Below are 10,161 nucleotides of genomic sequence, written 5' to 3'. Positions count from 1 at the left end.
AAGTCATTTTACAATATAGTTCAGAAGTTACACTTTGACTGGAGGAGCTCAATCTGCAAATAGTAAATGCTGCCATCTGGTGGCCAGTCAGTACATTTCTAAATATAGGACCTTATACTGTATTGATGTTGTTGTTTTTTTAATGCGGTATGGTATAGAAAACCATATTCCTAGAATGGTCCGTGGGGTAAAAAAATGTGAAACTCATATTATAGAGATGAATTAAACACGTTAAATAAATACTTTTCAGTGAGATCCAATCCCTGCCTACGTTCTTCATTAAAGTCCCTGTAAAGTAAAAATAGATATTTTCTGAATTTGACACACCACAGAGAAGAGCGTTGCTAACAACCCTGCAAATTTCAAATACAAATAAATAATGATATAAAATGAGATCTTTACTTTAGCTACTGTATTATTGGTCGGTCTTTAGAAAAATGCTTATCCCATGTGCGTTTTTCTTTTCTTTGCATTTCTGGCCTTCTTCAGCCTTGCTTACGTGTCACCTGATACTCACGTGTAGAGTTACTTGTACACACAAAAGGGCGTGAGACGGCGCTCAACTTGAACAGCAGTGTTATTGTGTTTGTACAGCGTCTCGTTCCACACACACACACACGTGCACAAACATACACTGCAAAATACAGAGGAAGGTACTCAGTACACAGTCATCGCTGGTGCACCTGTCGGCAGGTAAAACTACAATTTTGGATTTTGGCATCTGTAAACCATCACGAGAGTTGAAAAAAAAGAGAGCAAAAAACACTGGCATAAAGAGCTTGTTGCAACATGGCCCTGGCTGATCTCTTATACTCTGCTGTCACCTGCTGGACGTTTTTTGTAATAACTACTATTGCTTTAAGCAACCTCTTCGTGTCAGAAGCTGTATCAAAGCTTTCTTGATGTTCTGGCATATTTTTTTTTAAAAATGTATAAATATTTTTTGGGGAATGCAGGACATATTATTAAAAAAAATATTTACACGTTTTTGGGTTTAAATGAATTAATCAGTTATTCTGCCACATATTGACCCTATTTTTTTTTTTAAACGTTTGGGTCCTTGTCATGATTCCCAATGACTTAGTTGACTTTGTATGCCCATTCTTCTTGCAGAGGATAAAGAATATATCCTCATGAGGATTGTTATACAATAGAATCTGTCATACGTGTTGCTCCATAGTTTATAACACCACGACTATCAATGCCAATCGTTAGGCCATCAATGGCGTTTTCCATCATGTGTTAATATTAAACTAACAGGGGCGTACCTACGTCAAAGTTGTTTGGTAGTTTTGAATAGATATTGTACACTCTAAAAACAGTTGGGTCAAAAGTAACCCAATTATGGATCAAAAATGGACCGACCCAACAATGTCAATCGTTGTCAATCAATGTGACCCAACTTTCTGGGTTGTTTTATACAAAATTACCCAATTTTTTGACCCAAGTAAATGCTATGACCAATATTTATGAGTTGTTTTACACAAAAAGACCAATTTTTTTACTCAAAGTTGGGTCAAATAGACCCAAGTAGAGGATTGGCCCCTTTTTTTTTTTTTTACCAAAAGTTGGGTTATTTTTAGAGCCAAACTGCTGCTTAATGTGAAGTGAGTTGAATAAATTCTCTTCTGCACAGCCTCTTTCATGCTCAAGGCACCAGCATGTCTCAGTAGCATCAGCGCATCGTTCATCTTGAGCCAATCCATTCTGCTTCCTGTCACATTTACGGCCTTTCAAACCCTTCCAAAAGAACAAAATTCCTCAGAGGAGGGCCGAGCGACCCGTTCCTCCAGAGATGGCTGAACTGGGACGAGCACGGGGCCGAAGTCTGGTTGTCCAGATGGCAGAGTCAGGGTAATTCCCCGGGCAGCGGAACTCAACGCTAATCCTCCCTCAAGAGAAAATGCGCCGTCTTGATCTGGTGCCTGCATGACTGGAGGGAGCTTCCCTGGCTCAGGGGGCATCGTTTGGGTATCAATTGCAGCACAAATCTGTCCGTTTTACTGTATGTCTTAAAAACTGCTGTGGGTGTTGTCTTAGGGGCGGTCGAGAAGGAGGAGAGCCGGGTTGGACTGCCTTCAGATCAAGCCAGGCTTATTAGGTGCAGTGTCTTAATCTCTATGTGGGAACTATTTTTGCTATGTGGGACTTCTGACAAGCAGGTATGTTTCGTAGAGAAGTAGTAAAAAGCCCAGGGGGGTGAGATTAACTGATTCTATATATTTTAGGGCTCACTTCAGCGTGCCTATTTGAGAACTCAAATATGCTGCAAGTAGACGGTTGCTAAACAAACTTCACTTTTCGTGCTTAACCAGAACCCCCTAAATCTACCTTAGCCCTAACCCTAACCCCCCCACCGCTAACCCAACGCCGAAGAAACTTTCACTAGATCCAAAACATGACTATATTAACGCTATATGTCAACCCAAACATTGCACCCTATCACATTTTTTTTTTTTTTACATTAGAACCTGCTGATGTCTGATTGTCCTTTTCTATCCCTTACTTTTTGGATCCATGCTGCTCGACAAATGGTGAGTCAACCACAAAAATACAACCTTTGTTTTATGCCTAATATGGAAAATGACTGCAATTCTCTACTGTGGCTTATCAAATATATATTTTTCTTATATTGGTTATATCTAGATGGTCTTTGTAATTGTTTTGTTTCTCATCTTTCGTGGATATAAACTTGCCTTCCACTATAAGCCAATTACGTGAGCTCCTGTAATCTGGATGTGGGTGCATGTGAGGTACATGTGAGAGAGAGAGAGAGAGAGAGAGAGAGAAAGAGAGAAAGCAGGCACACACAAGAAAATAGAAATACACTGGGTGATGTTTTAGATTTAGGTTGTAGATGAAATATTTTTTTGACATACCTCTGTGTTGTCTTTTGCTGGCCATTGAAAATTTTTCGTTGACGCCAGGGTGGTGTGGTTGCCCCCCTCAGGTAGATGCTGCCCTGTCGCCCTCCCACCTTATACGCCACTGCTCACTACTCATATTTATAGCACTTTGAAATAATAAATAACAGACAGTAAACACAATAAAACAGTAAAACAACGGAGACTCATGCTGAGTTAAAAACCAAATGATACTACAGTAATGTGTTTTAACATGGGTTTTAAAGATGGGCAAAGAGGGGGCTCCAGTTTGCTGTATTTTTTTTTGCATTCCCTTGTACAGTATAATATTATATTCAATAATCATATAATGTTCTAAATTCACAAAAAATAATTATCATCCACTAAAAAGTTTTAAGATTGCTAAATAAGTGATAGAAAACATCGTATTTACTGCAATTATTTACTCCTTGTAGGTTTGTGATAAACAAAGAGGCCTTTTGATTTTAAAATTCGTCTTCGTCGTCATTGTACGAACGGCCGTGCGTCGTAAAACGAGGATCAGTCCACTATACGTATTGTGCAATACCTGTCAACGCGTTGCAGTGACTAATCAACTCCGTTAGAGGATGCTAGAACGCCACACTAGCAACCCCACATCCGCGTTGAACGCTCCCTCCAAGCTAGTTGACCAATCACGTCACAGAACCCAAACTGTAATCCCCTTCGACCAATGGCAAGGCGGAACTGGTCACTTTTTTTTTTTTTTTACTGTATGGGGCGGGACTTGAGGATGATTGACACGCCTTGCCTCTGTGCGTGAGCCAGATTTTCAGTGAGGACTACTCGTCCACTGGAGATTTTTGTTTGCAGGAGGCTAGCAATACAGGAATTAATTCTTGAGCGGGAAACACGCCGAAAGGACCGCACTACTTTGGAAGGTCTACATACATTTCATTTGGAATATAAAAAAAAAGCAGGTATTGTATGGTTTTGGGCTCCCAGTTAAATCACGTGATGAGTCACCCTAGACTCAATGAAATTTCTCGGGTGTTTATGCTACATCTGCAGGTACGCTACATGCTTTAGCAACTGTACCGAATGATTTAGAACTATTTATGATTTAGAGCCATTTTTTGAGGGGTGGGGGCTTTTTTCTTTCTATCATGGTCCCCTAATCTTACGTACTCCCACGCTGGAGTGCGTACGCTTACACGCATCGACGGTAACATTTCGTGGCCATGTCGCTGGGACGTTCGCTTTAAAAAGTCAAAATTTCCCTGTAACGTTACGCTTGCATATGTCGGTTTCGTTACCGCTGGTTGTTGGTCCCTCGCTAACGTCGTCAAACATCCGCCTCCGTGACCCGAGAGCGGACAATTCATCCGTCCCGCTCTCGCGGAAAACCGTAAATGGTTTGTCGTTATTGGTGCTTTTTGTGTTTTAAAACTCATTTTTTGTTACTTTGTAAGTTGTGTGTCGAGTCTTTCCTGTTTATGGAGAAGCCGTAGTGTTGGCCCAATGCTGTTTAACGGTTATTCGTCGTGTTGAACGTGTTTTTCGCAAGTGAGTCTGGGAAATGTAGTCCTCACAAGACGTAGCGTATTAAGACAAGTACTGGCATAACATTTAATAAAGAAGCATTTTTATCAGCTTCAAGGCTACCACACTATTGCTTTACTTATATTTATTCAATAACTCATAACAATCCACTTTTTATGTCTAACGCCTAACACTAAAGGCACTCAATAAACACTGCACTTGATTTACGAAGCGCTACCTGCAAGGTAGGCATGATGGTGACACAGCTTTGGTTGCTAAGTAACCAAACAGGAAGTAGCCTGGTGTCCTTTCCTGCTGGTTTGAACGGCGAAGGAGGAGATGTGACGCAAAAGTGAAATGTGTGGCTGTTAGAAGGGCAACAGCTAGTTTTGGTCACAAATTTGTCATTTCAGTGTCACATCAGTTTAAGCAAGCGGTAAGACAATCCTTTTTCTGCCACCTGGATGTCATGTACAGTTTCAGCTGTTGTTATTATTTGTTTTTATGTGTAGAAAAAAAAGAGATCAAAATGACAGTGAAGCAACAGTGAATGCATCTTGCCTCGCAGCCTCATCCTCAGTGTGCGTCTGTGTTTATAGTTCACCTATAACTGTCCACGCCATGTTCACGGAACAGTGGCGGCTCTGTCCCGCTCGCTAATGAGAGGCCTTAATTGGTCGCTCTGTGGAGAGATTCCTCCGCTCATTAAGAAGAGCTTCAGCTTGACACACGTTTGATGCTCTTTTTCCCTCCGATATTCCATCTAAAAACAGTACTGTAGTGATGAGCTATAGGTGGTAGCGGTAACCTGGTGTACATTAAGTTCTTTATTTGGCTATCGTTCTGGGACTACCGCCAGGAGGAGGAGGTCGGCTTTATAGAAGACACCAGGAAGACGAAAATAGCGAAGGCGAGGAAGTGCAAAGGGACGTCGGGGAGGCAGGAAGTGAAAACGAGGCTGAAGGAGAGAGTGACAGATATTGCTTAATCATTCGGAAAAGGCTATGAGAACATCCCTTGTGTGTGTGTTATGCATGTGTGTGTGTTGCCCTGACCCTGTCTGTGGGTTCAACGGGAATACATCGACTCGCACTGGCAGCTCCCACTGTAACACAAAGCTTTGAGTGACTTTCATGAGCTGTCGTTTAAGCAATTCCGGACGTACATCTGCAAGCAGGGATGATTGGACCCTGTTGTAGATTCTTGAAATGATGACATTTAAAGACACGCACATTGAACGTATTGGATGTCTGCTTCCGATTTGAGCTCATTTTTGATTGATTCTGTAGTTGGATGTGATCAAAATAGAATGCCTGGAATACACAAAAAAAAATGGCTGCAGCCCAGCAACATGGATGACTTCCTGTAATTTTCGGGCCTTTTATTTTGCCACAAAAGTGTTTCAGGTAAATAAATATTTTGACAGATCGGCCAAAAATCTGTAAAAAAGACACAATGCAACTCATTATTACACTGAATGTTGTTGTAGTTTCCGGGATCCTTGTGCTTGTTTCTTTTCTAGGACACCCATCGTGGGGTCAAAGGAGACAATGACATTGGAGAAAATACCGCTTAAAGTAACTTTCAGTTTACGTTTATTATGGCGCCGCCATATGGACAAAGTCGGTAACATTATGCCTGAAGGAAGACCACGTTTCTCATGAGGACAAGCGCATTGCGTCATTTTTTAGCTCACGACGTTCAAATTGACTTCCGTCTTTGATAACGAATGGGTGAACGGGGGTGGGGGGGGGGGGGTGGGGGGGGGGTTGTATGCCATGAAGCAGCCAGCACATTTGTAGTTTTTTGTGTGACCATCCTCCTCAAAGTTGTTTAGTGCCAGTAAAAATTCAACTAGTTCTAAGTCGATGTTTCATCAGAAGAGTTATGAAAATATTTTATTAAGGTTGAAAAGTTCCTTAGTGCTACTTTTTTAACAAAGCAAGTTATTCAGTTTCTGGTTCCATGGTCATCACAAAATCATTAATATCTCGCACAAGCAAAACTTTAAAAGTGAAGTCTTTCTGCCTCGTTGCTTTTGTACTCCGGAATGGCAAGTAAACATGTTTATCACCGGTGAAGTGGACATACTGTGCAGTTTAGCGGTGGGCCGTGACCGCTCGGTGGCCCTGCAAAGCGTTACGCACCGGCGGGCATGGCGGGAATCAAAGTCGTACAGGGGAAGTTCAGAGAGGCGCGGATGAAAGAGCGCTCTAATGCAATGTTCATCCCGTTTCTACCGCCATGGAGACAGTGGAGGAAAGTGATGAAGATATAAAGAACACGTGGGAAGGAATCGGGCAAAAGTGCAAGGGTCATTCAGCTTGACGGCAAAAGCAGAGTGTATAAAACAGTTATGTGGTGTTGACTGTGGCCTTTTTAAGTGTTTGATTCTTTTTGAACCATGAGGATTAGTAGGGTGTAATTGTTTGCTTGTTGAATAGCTCTATTAAGTAAGTCCAACAACAAACCACTTCAGAAGAGAGCAAACTGACTTCCTCTAGCGAGTGTGTGACTGAGAGCAACGACGGAATACTAGGAAGAAAAAAAAAGAGAGAGTGGGCCTGTGGCGTTGGCAGAGGTCCAAACATGGTTAAAAACAGATTAATCAGCATCGGGGTCACATTCTCTCAAGAGAGGGAGTGAACAGAGGTCATGTCGAGATGCAGCCCTCGTCGTGGTTTTTTAAAGGCCACTCGATGGGGAGCGACGCTAGACAAGTGGTAATATTGTGCGCTGATTTAAACGCACACTGACTACATTGATGGGTAAGCGCATTCGTCTGCTGCTTTGTTGGAGGGCTGAGGAAAAAAGTCTACCAATTTGCTCGTGCCGACAGCAAAAATTGTTGCCGCGAAACTTTTAAAATAAATTTTCAAACATATTTGTCGCACCCGCAACCAATGATTGGCCACTTCCGTGTTTCTGAATGGACATTTGTAGTTGTGCATTTGACCTAATTAATCAATAGGATAATCAATTAAAAAAAAAAAAAGTTTGTGACAGCCCTACTTTATAGTCACATGTTCATCTTAGCACTAAAAAACACATGCGCAAAAATACTGCAGTTTCACTATATCACGGTACTGCAATTAGCTCTAAAATGTATATATTTTTTTAAATGTTTGAGTAAACATCTTTTTTGAATTTTTGGTAAAAAAAGAAAATGAACAATTGAATTTTTTTCTAAACTAAATTAAAATGCAGTACAACTGTAAAATGAGTTGCTGTTTATCTACTTTTAACCACTAGCCATGCTAGTTTGCTCGTTAGCTGGTTAGCTGCCGCGCACGGTAGCTAATCTATATTCACTTGACCTATCAAAGACACGCAAACTCTTTATGTTGTGCAAATGTTCACTTCAAGAGGTATTTCATTCACGTTAACTCTAATTTGTCGAAGGCCCTTTCGTAAATATCATATTGTTAGTTGTAGTACGACTGTAAAATGAGTTGCCGTTTAGCAACCACTAGCGATGCTAGTTAGCTCGTTTGCTAGTTAGCTGCCTCCGGTAGCGAGTCTAAATTTACTTGACCTTATCTGACACGCAAGCTCTTTATGTTGTGTTCACTTCAAAAGGTATTTTATTAACGTGGATTTGTTGAAGACCTTTCGTTTTGCTTATTCTTCCTCCAACAAGCTGCGGGACTCGAAAAAGTCTCAAATGAGTCGACTTTTTCAAAAAGTAGTCATCTAGCTCATTCACTGACCCCACCCCCCCCCCCCCCAGCTCATATTGACAATGCAAAGATTTAGTAGTTTTAACTGTGACTTTAGCTCAAACCCATTACCTGGCCCAGGTCTAGTTTATTGATTGTTTGTTTAATTCCCTTTTAAATGGTTACACGTCTGTAAGGAAGACGCATTTGTGGGATGAGCAGTAAATTCACGGCCTCTCACTTGGTATTTAGTGTTGGAGTTTTAGTAGAGACACCATGTCCTTTCCAAGCTTTCAATTTCAGCTTGAAATGGTGTATCTTATCCCCCTTCTCTGTTCTCCAGCCTAGTCAGTTGTTTGGCACCTGTTGCCACCACCTTCTATGGGATGTTGGTCTCCATGGCGACACCACACCCACCCGCTCCCGACTCAAGACTCCCAAAGGTGTCGTCAGCTGTTTGCAGTTTCATCACGAGCTTTGCCTGCCGGCTAATATTTGTTCTGCGGTCCCTCTGGCACGCACGGTGAAGTCGCTCCATCTCCCCCACCCCCGGGTTCCGCCCCAACCCGGCTCGCTCGCACGTTCTCACAGCCGGTGCTCGCTCGCGCCTCACCTCACTAATCGCTGAATGGGAGAGTTTAGCGGGCAACAATAGCACATATGAGCCCGGCCATTATTCTCACTCACGCGGCGAAAGAGAGATTTTGGCGAAACATGAGTTGAGGCTAGCATAGGACATAGTTTCAACACTTGCACGTTTTTCAGTGAGTTCCTGTTCTGAAATGGTTGAACCATTTGTCATTGATTTTTTGGCGTTTTACAGATTTATAGTTTTAGACGGTTCAGTAGTTACTACCACTGTATGTCCGGCCTTTTTTTGGTTTTAGGGAATTGAATTCAGCATCAGGTTGGTGCAGTTGCATGAACTGATGAAAGCCTGCTGAGATGAGAGGCAAAACGTCTTCCAAGGCAACCGGGGACAGTCCAGTCGCAATCGTTCCATGTCCCGAGAATCAAAGTAGACGCTGACGATTCGCCGATTGCGAATTCACAGGGATTTTTGAACTACTGTTCGCAATGGTTGTTTTTGAAGAACAAAAAGACCAGCTCATGCGGCAGACAGTAAGATGGAGGCCGTAATGGACGGACGGACACGCCGACAGATAGAAACACACACACACAGATTATCCCTTGTGTAATCCTCAGTTTGAGGATCAGTGTGCAGTGTGACAGAAGCAGCCATGTTTTCACACCGCCAGCCTGTGTGTGAGTTGATAAAGTTCAATAAACTTTTAATACGGTGCAAATTTTATTCAATTTAAATGAAGCGCATTGGGACAAATTGGATTTGATGAGTTTGGTGTTGAGTATGTTACTGCCAAGTTGCGTTTCCTGCAGTTTGAGTATTTGAGTGCTGACAGAACTCAGTTTAGGGATCATAAGAAAAAATGAGGAAAAGAGCACTTCTCGTAGGTTCCGGCATGTAACATCAGCCGGCTGTAAATCTGCTCCGGGTCTGAAACGGAGGTTCAGGCATGACCGTAATCTCTTTTGTCACTTGTACGCCTGCTCAATAATCTTTATTTTTGCTGCAGTAATCTCTTGTCTCCATGGGGATTTATGTTTGGTTTCCATGAATGCTGTTGCCGTGGATACACCCCCCCCCCACCTCCTCTGTCCTGACACTGCCCCGTGCACGGACGAAAAAGGGGCGGGCGGGTTTTTCTATACATGTCTTCATTAGACTTTGTTATTGTCACACATGCGTAGCCAGATAATTGAAAAAAGAAAAAAAAACACACGAATTATAGCAGGATCAGGAAGTCATCGCCATGCCGACGACCCCTTAAATCCAGACAGACAGCCGTAAAGTTGTAAGTGTGTGAGTGGGCGGGTCTGTAGGGCTCGCTTAAGTTGTTTGGCGGCGGTTAAAAATGGCTTATTCGTTCATCACACTTGGAATCGCCGTGTTATTTTATTGTTCAGACAAAATTAATTACCTTTTTGAGGGCCTCAATAAATATATATATCCAGGTGAAAATGTATGAATGTTTATATGTACATTCTGAACAAGAAGTTGGTGATATTTGGGTGTGCTTTAATTATTATTTTTTTTT

The 10,161-nt window shown here is 42.1% G+C and overlaps 1 protein-coding gene across 13 annotated transcripts in view; it reads left to right on the top strand.

The window, feature by feature from the left end:
* Positions 1–1,899: 1,899 nt before the first annotated feature.
* Positions 1,900–10,161, top strand: part of epb41l2 (erythrocyte membrane protein band 4.1 like 2) — a 43,349-nt gene continuing 35,087 nt past the window's right edge. For 3 of the 13 annotated variants that reach the window (XM_077552250.1, XM_077552249.1, XM_077552237.1), the window contains exon 1: positions 2,045–2,101. The gene's annotated coding sequence lies outside the window, so the exon portion shown is untranslated. Of the gene's footprint in view, positions 2,163–2,188; positions 2,535–3,658; positions 3,824–10,161 lie in introns of those variants that run through there. The other 10 variants (XM_077552238.1, XM_077552239.1, XM_077552251.1 and 7 more) reach the window with 8 other exon arrangements.

This window comes from Vanacampus margaritifer, chromosome 19 (assembly GCF_051991255.1).
Source record: "Vanacampus margaritifer isolate UIUO_Vmar chromosome 19, RoL_Vmar_1.0, whole genome shotgun sequence".
NCBI lineage: Eukaryota > Metazoa > Chordata > Actinopteri > Syngnathiformes > Syngnathidae > Vanacampus > Vanacampus margaritifer.
Note: the sequence above shows the minus strand (reverse complement) of the source record. Positions and strands in the feature narration are given on the sequence as shown.